This window comes from Solanum pennellii, chromosome 4, assembly GCF_001406875.1.
Source record: "Solanum pennellii chromosome 4, SPENNV200".
Lineage (NCBI taxonomy): Eukaryota > Viridiplantae > Streptophyta > Magnoliopsida > Solanales > Solanaceae > Solanum > Solanum pennellii.
In genome coordinates this window covers 10,041,831-10,052,013 of record NC_028640.1, presented here as the reverse complement: position 1 = coordinate 10,052,013, position 10,183 = coordinate 10,041,831, and positions in this window count along the sequence as shown.

Below are 10,183 nucleotides of genomic sequence, written 5' to 3'. Positions count from 1 at the left end.
TTATGACTCGGACACTTACATTGGAGCGGTGGGTCCTTAGGGAAGTCTCCCGACGATGCCTGAGATCCACAATCTCTTCACCAGACATCGACTGGAGTGGACAGCACGTCCGTTGGGACGTTATAGTGAAGAGCTAGTCCGAGAGTTCTATGCATCCTACGTAGCGACTCTCCGATCACAGATTGATAGGCGGGCTGCCCCGGCCAAACAGGCCCCACTAGAGCAGGTCTGAGTACGTGGCGTTCAGGTTTATATCTCCCTGCCTTCCATCCGCCGGTTTCTATACGGCGAGAATGTTGATGCTAATCGGACCCCTCTTACTGCCGAGTTTGACTACCGATGGCAGATTGTCAAAGATGGCCAATTCCTGCGTGAGCCATCGTTGAGAGAGACCACCAAGAGGTTGATGGACCTGCACTTTTCCGTTGATGGAGAGGGTGCCGACTGGGTGACCGAGCCGAAGGGGGCCATCAAGAAGGCCAACCTGACTTTAACGGCGAATTTTTTGTGGTTGATTGTCTGCCACTGCCTTTCCCCCACAGCCGCTGATAATATCGTCACATGGGACCGAGCAGTACTGATGGCGGCGATGATAGCCGGGTTTGAGGTGGATTTTGCTTGGCTTCTACAGGCGGTCATGCACGAGAGAGCTTTTAAGGTCACAACTACTTACCCTTTCCCGTGCATGATATTTTCTCTATGCAGGTCCGCAAGTGTGCCTATATGGCACAATTATCAGCTCAAGACCCCTCTGGGCACTGTTGATATCGTCCTCATCAGGGATGAGGCCAATGAGTTGGCTCCACGTAGAGAGACCCGTCCAGAGTTGCCTCCACTTGTTGACAATCTAGCTGATACGGTAGCACAAGCCCACACGGCTACGCAGGCGGCTTCCACTGACACTACCCTGGTCGAGTCTATCCCGGGTAGTAGCACTGGCCCGAGCTCCTCTCGTTCAGCCCCTTTACCCGCTCTGGTCCCGCTTACTAGGTTCCAGAAATTAGAGGTGCAAATGGCTACACTTCTGCATAATATCCAGCCTTGGATGCAGAGGTCTATTGCTGAGGCAGAAGAGCGCTTGGAGTGGAGAATGGTCCAGCACACAGAGCGGAAGATCGCTGAGGTTCATCAGTGCTTGGACACTTTTGAGTTGCGGGTGCTAGCCCGTCCAGACCCTCTGGTGGATGTGTCGACCCTTCAGGTTGTGGTCGACAGTCTTCGCGCAGATATTGATATGATCTTAGAGGCTAGGTGCCTGTGTTTGAGGCCCCTTCTACAGAGCCTGCTGAAGACACAGTGATGGCAGCCCTATTCGCCACTTCAGAGATTCCACCACCTCCCCCTCGAGAGCATGCCAAGAGGCGTAGGGGTCGAGAGGAGGATGAAGCTCGAGCACAGAAGAAGGAGCGCCGTGAGATGGAGGCTGCGAGGAGAGCCTCATTGCTGAAGAGGAGGCGCGTCAGATGAGAGCAGGACAGTTAGCTGCTGGGGCGTCTAGCTCCAGAACTGTGGAGATAGCGGGAGGCACTGCTGATAGTACTCTTGATGCTGAGGAAACCACTGAGGGTGTCCAGATTACAGAGGTAGTGGGTTCCGGGGAACCGGACCCACCAGCTTGCTGATCGTCGGCGCTTTGCGCCCCAGGTTTGCTTCACCTACCACTCTAATATTTCAATTTTTTATACATTGGGGACAATTGCATGTCTTTTTGTTGGGGGTGGGGTAAATGGAAACTGAGTGCTAGGGTGAAATCTGAGTAGCCCAATTCACTATCCTCTTTTAGGGTTTTCTTGCCTGTGTTCTTTTTCCCAAGAGACTGATTACTTTTTCTGTTGAACCGGCATGTCTATATCTTGGGTACATAGTTTAATTTTGAAGCATGATGGATTAAATGATATCCTGATAAAATGGAAAATGATGCATGACTAGGCAGAGTATTTGATAAATTTGTGGCTCTAAGCATGACATAGAGGTACACCACTGCATGACCCTAAGTCTAAAATTCGAACTAGGTGTCTGATAATATTGTAGAGTGATGAGATGTCAAGTGACTGTGAGGAAGATTTGAATAGTCCACAATTTGTACTAAGCTAGAACTTGACTGGTTAGTCCTGCTAAAAGTAAGTTGTAATAAACAATTAGGAAAGGACCATAGTCCCTTATTCAATATAGCCCATTTTTAGCCTAAATAAAAGAAAACCAAATGAAATTTATCCTTCTTTGATCCAAATGATTTGAGCTTAAATTAGACCTTTCTTTTTCAAACCAACTGATCTTTTCTAGGAATAATGTGTTGGCCCTGGTTCCTCCTTGGACATGTGCACCTCAGCTTATTCCAAAAGCATAAGTTCAGGGTGGCTAATGTCGTAAACAACCTTTTTATGGCCCTGACCCAACTTTGGGTATTGTGTACTTTGACTCATGGCAAAGCCATGAGTTGAGGGTGGCTATTATGAGGAATGCTCTGGAAAGTGGGGTTGAAAGGACAAAGAGAGAGAAAGAACAAAAGTAAAGTGACTCAAGAATTAGTTAAAAATAAATAAATAAATAAATTTACAAGAAATACAAACAAGAAAATAAGAGAGTCACTTACACAAATGAAGAAAAAGGGAAAATAGCAAGGTGAAAGAATATGGGAAACTGGGCAAAATAAAATGATAGAAAATGGTGTTTAGACGATATGTCAAGGAGGTCAAAAAGTCACTAAAGTATACCTAAATATACCCTACCTGACCCTGAGCATGTGTTACAAGCTAAGAAAGTCCTATCGTGATCCTAAGGGTTGTATAGCGAACTTAAAGCAATGAAAATAAGGGCAAGCTTATGGCAATAGTTATGAATGAGTGTAAATTTGTTCTGAGAGTGAGTGTTGAAAAGTAATTCTTATACTCAAACTGAAATCATTGTGTGAAAAATGAGGATTTTGTTTTGAAGTGAGGACACTAGTTGCAGTACCGGAAATATTAGCACCTCGGTGAGAAATTGAAGAGGATAGGTGTTGGTGCATGGTGAGTCTTTCTCATGGTCTGATTCCACATGATTCAAGCATAATAGTGATAGCATGCATAAATATGATGAGATTAATCAGGATTGATAGCCAAATGATTGTAAAGGATAAAACATGGATACTATTGTACAAAGATTTTGTATTGAGTCATAGTATGTCGCTTGAGGACAAACAAGGAATTTAAGTTGAGGGTGTTGATATACCATGGTTTCACGTTATTATTAATACTTTTTCCATAAGTTTAGTGTGTCTAAAAGCCTTTTTGTGCTAGTTTTTATATAAGTTTCTCCTTATTTGCAGGAAATCGGTCCAAAGATGAATACAGAGGTTTTTGAGCGAAGAAATGCAGAAGAGACCACCTACGGAGCTTGTGACGGTTCGTCATCATCGTGACGGTCCGTAGGTGGCAGCGTAGTGCAGCTGCTGAAGGAAGATGGGGAAGTCTGACCAAGTGTGGGGTTACGGAAAACGTGACGGACCGTCGTATCCTATACGGTCTGTCTTGCAGGTTCGTCATGATGTTCAGAGAATTAGTCCCAGTACCCATATTCCATGAGTTAAAGATCTGTCGCGATGTACGTCGATCCATCCGCATTTTGACAGATTTCCAGTAAATAGAGTCCTTATGCAATTAGGTTTTTATTTTTTATAAATAGTTCGAAAAACCTCGTTTTTAAGGTTAGACTTTGGATTATTTGGTTAGTCCCTTGATTATTGTTTGACTCTTGATTATTTTTTAGACCTTTTGTGACATTCTTGATTATTTTGATATTCTTGTAATTGATTGTTGGTGATTTTTGTTGATTAATCAAGCGAACTTTCGGAATTTACTCTTTCTCATTGAAGTAAGTGCATGAATTCTTATACCATATATTTGAATATTGTGATTATGACTATGGGTAACAAAACACCATAACTAGGGTTGTGGGAACCATTGGCAAATAATGAGGTAAAACCTAACTAAAATAACAATTCTAGAATAGTGTCTTGCATGTATTAATAATTCTTTCGCTTAGAAGTCTTTTTAACGGATGGCCAACGTTAGAACTTGCCTTGATGCTACTTGCCGGACCAAGGAGGTAGATAATAGGAAAAGAATTATCAACATAGATTTAGTGTATACTATCTAATAGGCTAGTATTGATTGGTACGAGGTAATAACTTAGTCAAATATCGAATACGATGCTTAATATGAGGTAAATATAAGGGTTAGGATAGCAACACACGTAGCCGGACCAAAGTGCGGAGTGAAATTTTCTAGATGTCGGACCAAGGATTTAGAAATACATAACTTATCACTTTGCACGCAAGATACTAGGAAAGAATTGTTATAGTTAGACTTATCAACTTATTAACCTGTGGGGAACACGTAAACCCTATTTACTTTCATTAATTGATTAAACTCCAACATTTGAAGCTGTTAAGTGTCTCTTTCAATTTCGCTAGTTATTTTCATTTATTTAGAAATATAAAACCCCCCTTTTATCATTTTTGCTTTCCAAGGAAGTAATTGACTAAGCAATAGTAATAATAGATTGAAGTTAAGTCTAAACTATTTTCCTCGTGGGAACGATCCCAACCTCACTAGTTGGGTTATTTACTTGAAACGACCGCTTTACTTCTTATTTGAGAAGTAAGTTTGAGCGTATCAGTTATGGGAGTTGTTAGTAAAAGATGAGACATATCTCCAATTGATCCTCCTCACAACAGTAACATTTTGAGACCACATGTATCCTCAACCACTTTAAATTATCATTTGTGGCTATTCTACCCCTCCAGACCCTCCATAGGAAAAAACCAATCATTGTGATATAGTAGTTTTCTTCTCATGTTGTTATAGGTTGATTTGACAGTGAAATCCCCTTTGATGATATGCATCCACCATGCTTTGTCAGTGCTGCCTTCCTTGAGAATGGGCCTAATGTTCATTGTTATATGTTGTACCATTTCCTTTTAAATCACTGTTCTCAGCTCATCTTCATTCAACTCATCATTTATGATAAAATCCATTACCTATAATTCCTCGTCTTGTGCCAACTCTCCTTCAGTAAATTATAATGCTCCTTGCCTTGTTAAATTATCTAACAAGGAATTAGAATTTCCAGGCTTTATTTGCCACCATACATCATGTTCTACCTCCGCCTTGATCTTAATCGTCTTCTTCCAAACCTGTGAGGCTCCTGAACTGTTTACAATTAACGGATGCATTTTCTTACGGTACTTATTCCACATGTAATCAGCCCGTAAAAAGTTTATGGATACTCTAAAGTTCCACTATATATTAGCAAAAAGGGCTTTATTTATATCATGAATCGGCCTAAATCCAATTCCACATTTTCTTTTGGAAGATAAATATCCCCCATGCCACCTAGTATTTACCTTTAACTCCCCCCACATTTCCCTAAAAGAATTTAATAAAATTTTTACGAATTTGCACCATGACTTTCAATGTTGGATTCATAGTTGATAACAAGTAAATTGGCATAGACTGAAGTATATGATTGGCAAGCACCTACTTACCTCCAAATGATAGAAATTTAGTATGCCATGAGAAGATTCTCTTAGCAACTTTCCTAATCAAGTCTTCAAAATACCCATAGTTGCTTCTCCCGTAAAATACTGGACAGTCCAAATACAAAAAAGGAAAAGTTCCTTGTCTTATCCCAGTTAACCTCCTTAGTCTTATTGCCACAATCAGAGGTGTTTTCTCATTAAGATAAAACAAACTCTTAAATATAATTATTTGACCTGAAGTACTTGCATACTCTTCTGGAACCTACATCATTTTGATCACTGAACTTCTTTCATAGAGAAAAAAAGGATGGTATCAACTACTATGATAGATGATTAATCTTAAGACTCTACTTTGGCGAACCATATCCCTTAATATGCATCACCATGTAAGTTTTTGAGTCCTCTTGCTAGGACCTCTGCTGCAATAATGAAAAGAATAGGGGATAGAGGATCTCCCTGCTTTGATTCTCTCGAAGATCTGAAGAAATCATGTGCCCCACCATTATTCAGAATTGAATACCAGTAATCCTCCATATCATATCAAAAATTATTTTAGAGAAACCAAATCTTCTCATCACTTTGGTTAAGAATATCCATGAAACTCTGTCATATGTCTTGGCGATATCTAGTTTTAGAAGCACGTTAATATTTTTTTCCTCATATTCATATCTCTAATTATTTCTTGTGCCAAAAACACATTCTCAGTGATACTTCTGCCCTTCACAAAACCTGACCGGGTTGGAGAAATTATCTTGGGTAAGACCAGTAGAATTCTTTCATGAACCACTCGTGAAATGATCTTATTTAGAAAATTACTAAGACTTATTGGTCTTAGAACTGAGATGTTTCGTACTAATTCTTTCTTGGGTAGCAATACTAAGTTGGTATGAGTAACGAATTTTATCAGTTCCTGCTCATCGAAAAAAGCTCTTACCAACTTAGTAACATCATCCCTTATGATCTGCCAACAACATTGAAAAAAATTCCCTGTAGATCCATTCGCCCTACAAGCACTGCTCCCATTTAATAAAAAGACCAGTTTTTTCACTTCATCCTGATCTGGCATCCTTATCATTGCCTCATATATGCCGTCTGATATACTCTTTGAAATGTGGTCGATCATGTCATAGTCAGTTTCCAAAATTTATGCATGAAATTTCTTTTCAAAAAATCCTACAGCTGCTTGACCAATCTGTTCATTTGTCTGCAACATAATTCTTGACCAATATGCAACTTCTTCCTTTTCCCTTTAACATACAAATGGGAAATTTTTGTATTTCTGTCCCCATCTGAAAACCATTTCATCCCAGCCTTTTGTCTCCAAAAATCTTCTTCAACTTGCAAATATTTCTTCAATTCTACTTGTACTTTGGTCAATTCTACCTGGTTGCTGGCAGATTGTTGTATTTCCAATTGTATATCCTTCACCCTTATCACATCTGCTATGATGGAAATTCCTTGAAAAATTTCCATAGGCATATATACCCAAAGCTAACAGTGCTTTCATAACTCTCTTCATTTTAGCATGGAACTGTATAAAAGGGTTCCCAAAAAAAGTCTACACTCCAATTATCTACCACAATTTTCTTAAAATGTTTGTGCTTGATCCAAAAATTCAAGAATCTAAAAGGCTTTATCAACGTCATATGCAAAGGTGCATGTCCATACCGCTGTCTGATTGGATGATGCACCTCTATTGGGCACAAATCCATAAAATACTGATTCACAAGAATTGTGTCCAATCTCATTCCACCATGTGTATTTACACTCTGATTTGCGCGCCTCTGTTAATTTACATGCATTGAGACATGATGCAAACTCCAAAGATTCATTTTGAGTGAATGCAAGGCGTCCTAGTTTTTCTTCCTCATTAAGAATAACATTGAAATCTCCTCTAATGACCCATGGACATTGATGACTTCCTGCTAACTCCTCAAATTCCTCCCATAATTCTAATCTCTCTAGAGCTTTAAATCACACATACACAACTATGATTAGAAAAAAAATATTTCCTATTCTGAACATAATGGTTATTTGTTGGACCATATCAAGAATATTGTTGCCTTCTCAAATTGTCGTCCAAAAAAACCAAATCTTTCCAGAATTGTTCACCCCGCATGCTCAAAGCCTAATTTCCTTCTGTAATCTTACAACTCAGATGGATTTTGCAATGGTTTCATTAGAGATTTGAACGAATATATGTGTTTTTTTGTAAGTCCATTAATCTCTCAAATGATTATTGAGTATTAACCGACCTAATATTCCAAAAGAGTACTTTTTTTATCATTGAACACTATTAGACGCCCTCTCCCTGTTGCTCCTTTTTTGGACCTATAGAGGAATTGTTTTTATCTTTCCTTGCTCCATTTTTCATGTTGTTGCTATGCGTTGGTCATAAATCATCCGTTTTTGATAATTTGTTGAATATTGTCTTCCAATATTCATATTCCTCAAGGTCCTTTCTTTGCTGCAAAACATCATCACCCTCCTATACTAAGTCCAGACATTTCCTTATTACAGATTCTGCCTCGTCCCTGTGAATTTCATTTTTCGAGTTTAGACCTTGTCCAAGCACATCACGTGATGCATAATCAGTACAATCCTTTTCTTTTTCGTAATTGTTCTCCTCATTGTTATACTTTGTTGAAACAACTTCGTCATTACCCCTTTCAGTCATATCCTCACCCCTTTTCCTTCTTTGAGAACTGTCCACAATGTCACCTGATTTTGCTATATATTTCTTTCCGGCATAACTGTACCCTTCGGCCTGCTCATTATCTATTATGTCATCCTGAAACATAGATCTCTTGTTCTTGTTAGCACTACTTTGAACACCAGGAGTGTCTACATTTGTTTTCAGAAAATTCAAATCACCTTTCTCCACTACCTTCTTTTGCTCTTGTTAATCTTGTGCCAACAGGTTGTATTTACTTCTTTGTTGTTTCTCCTCAAACAAATTTTTATCCGTTTCGTGAATTCTTTATATAGTTGTACCTCCACCTTAACTCTTAAACAACTTGGACTCGTCTTATTCTTTTTTTCTAATTCTACCTGTACTGGCTTTCCTACTGCTGCTGCAAGTGAAAACATTGTTTCTTCCCCAAAAATATTTGGTGGAAGCGATGGAAAAGAGATCCATGAAATTGATGTTGGCGTCTTCTCCTCGGGATTGAACAATGGATCCCATTTCAGCGTTCTCATTGGAAAAAACCAGTTATTCTGTATGATGCAAAAGTTGGCCTAGATAATAGAAGCACACAATCCTCCAATAATATCGCCCTTATCAAAATGTGCCTATTACAAAGCAACTCAATATAACATTCTCCCTTTAGGTCACATTGTTTATTGATCAATTTTCTGAGATCTTGTATACCAGGACAACCATATGAAAACTTTCCAATCACCGCATATTCCAGATTTTTGTTTACAATCATCTGATTTACTTCTTCTAATTTTCATTTGAATTGTGGTTCTCCATGCAGGTAAGTTATAGGTTTGAGTGGTAATGGCATTGGTTTTTTCAGTCTTAGGGATGCAAAATATGTTAGTACGGACAGAGTTACCAGCCGACCTACCTCCGAGGGAGGTTGGCCTCTTGTCGAGGCAGCCATCGGAGCATCTAAAAGAAGAATTTCATGGTGTAGGGTTACGTTTCTTAGAGAGCGTCTATGACCATGTTTCTAGTTTATTTCATCAATTATACAAGAAATAAAAATGATTGTTTAGCAAATGGACTAGATCGTAATCACAAATTATGAGCTCTCCTCCATCTTTACATTCAAAGCACCAATCTTCTGCAATTCTTCTTTGTTGGAAATTTTCTGCTCCTCTTCGTCGGATATTATAGCAAATGAGTTTCTTAAAATTAAATACAAGAGACCAACTTCAATATAATCAAGAAACTTCTCATATTTCGTTCACATGATTGTAACTACAATGCAGGTATGACAATTATTAGTGTAATTTTTTTTCTTTTAGAAAAAATAACAGAAAAAATATATACATTAAAAAATATAATCAAAGTTTGATGATTAGTCTGGAGAATGAAATATCCATTAACATAAACACAATAGAAAAGAAGGTACTCTTAACACAAAATTCTAAGAACTCCCAACAATCATAACAAAATTATAGATTTTCAAACACTTCTAGCACTCATTGACCTAGAAAATTATGAATGTCGTTTAGATCAGCCGAAAGATATCATAGAAATTAAAACAAGAAAAAAACCAACATTATTGGTCAAAAATATACGCATATCAATAGAAAGCTAAAAATTTTGTTCGGCCATAATATAAACCATAGACAAGAGAATTGGGGGTAATGAAAAAAAATAGAATTGGGGGTAATGAAAAAAGAGAGTATTGAGGGTAACGAAAATAGAAATTTTTTTCTATAAGATTTTTTAATAGAAGAGTTCAATTTTAACAAAATTATACTTTTTGGATTGGAGGAATATTTTCTTGTATACAACAATCAGTTACTTATGAATTGCTGACACACACTCAACAATCCTCTCTTTTTTCATTACCCGACCCCCAATTCTCTCTTTTCTTCATTACCTTCAATTCTCTATTTTATGGTTGACGTTATCGCTAAACAAAATATTTCATATTTCTATATAGATGGTAACAATTTTCGTCTAGGTTAGACTAATGATAC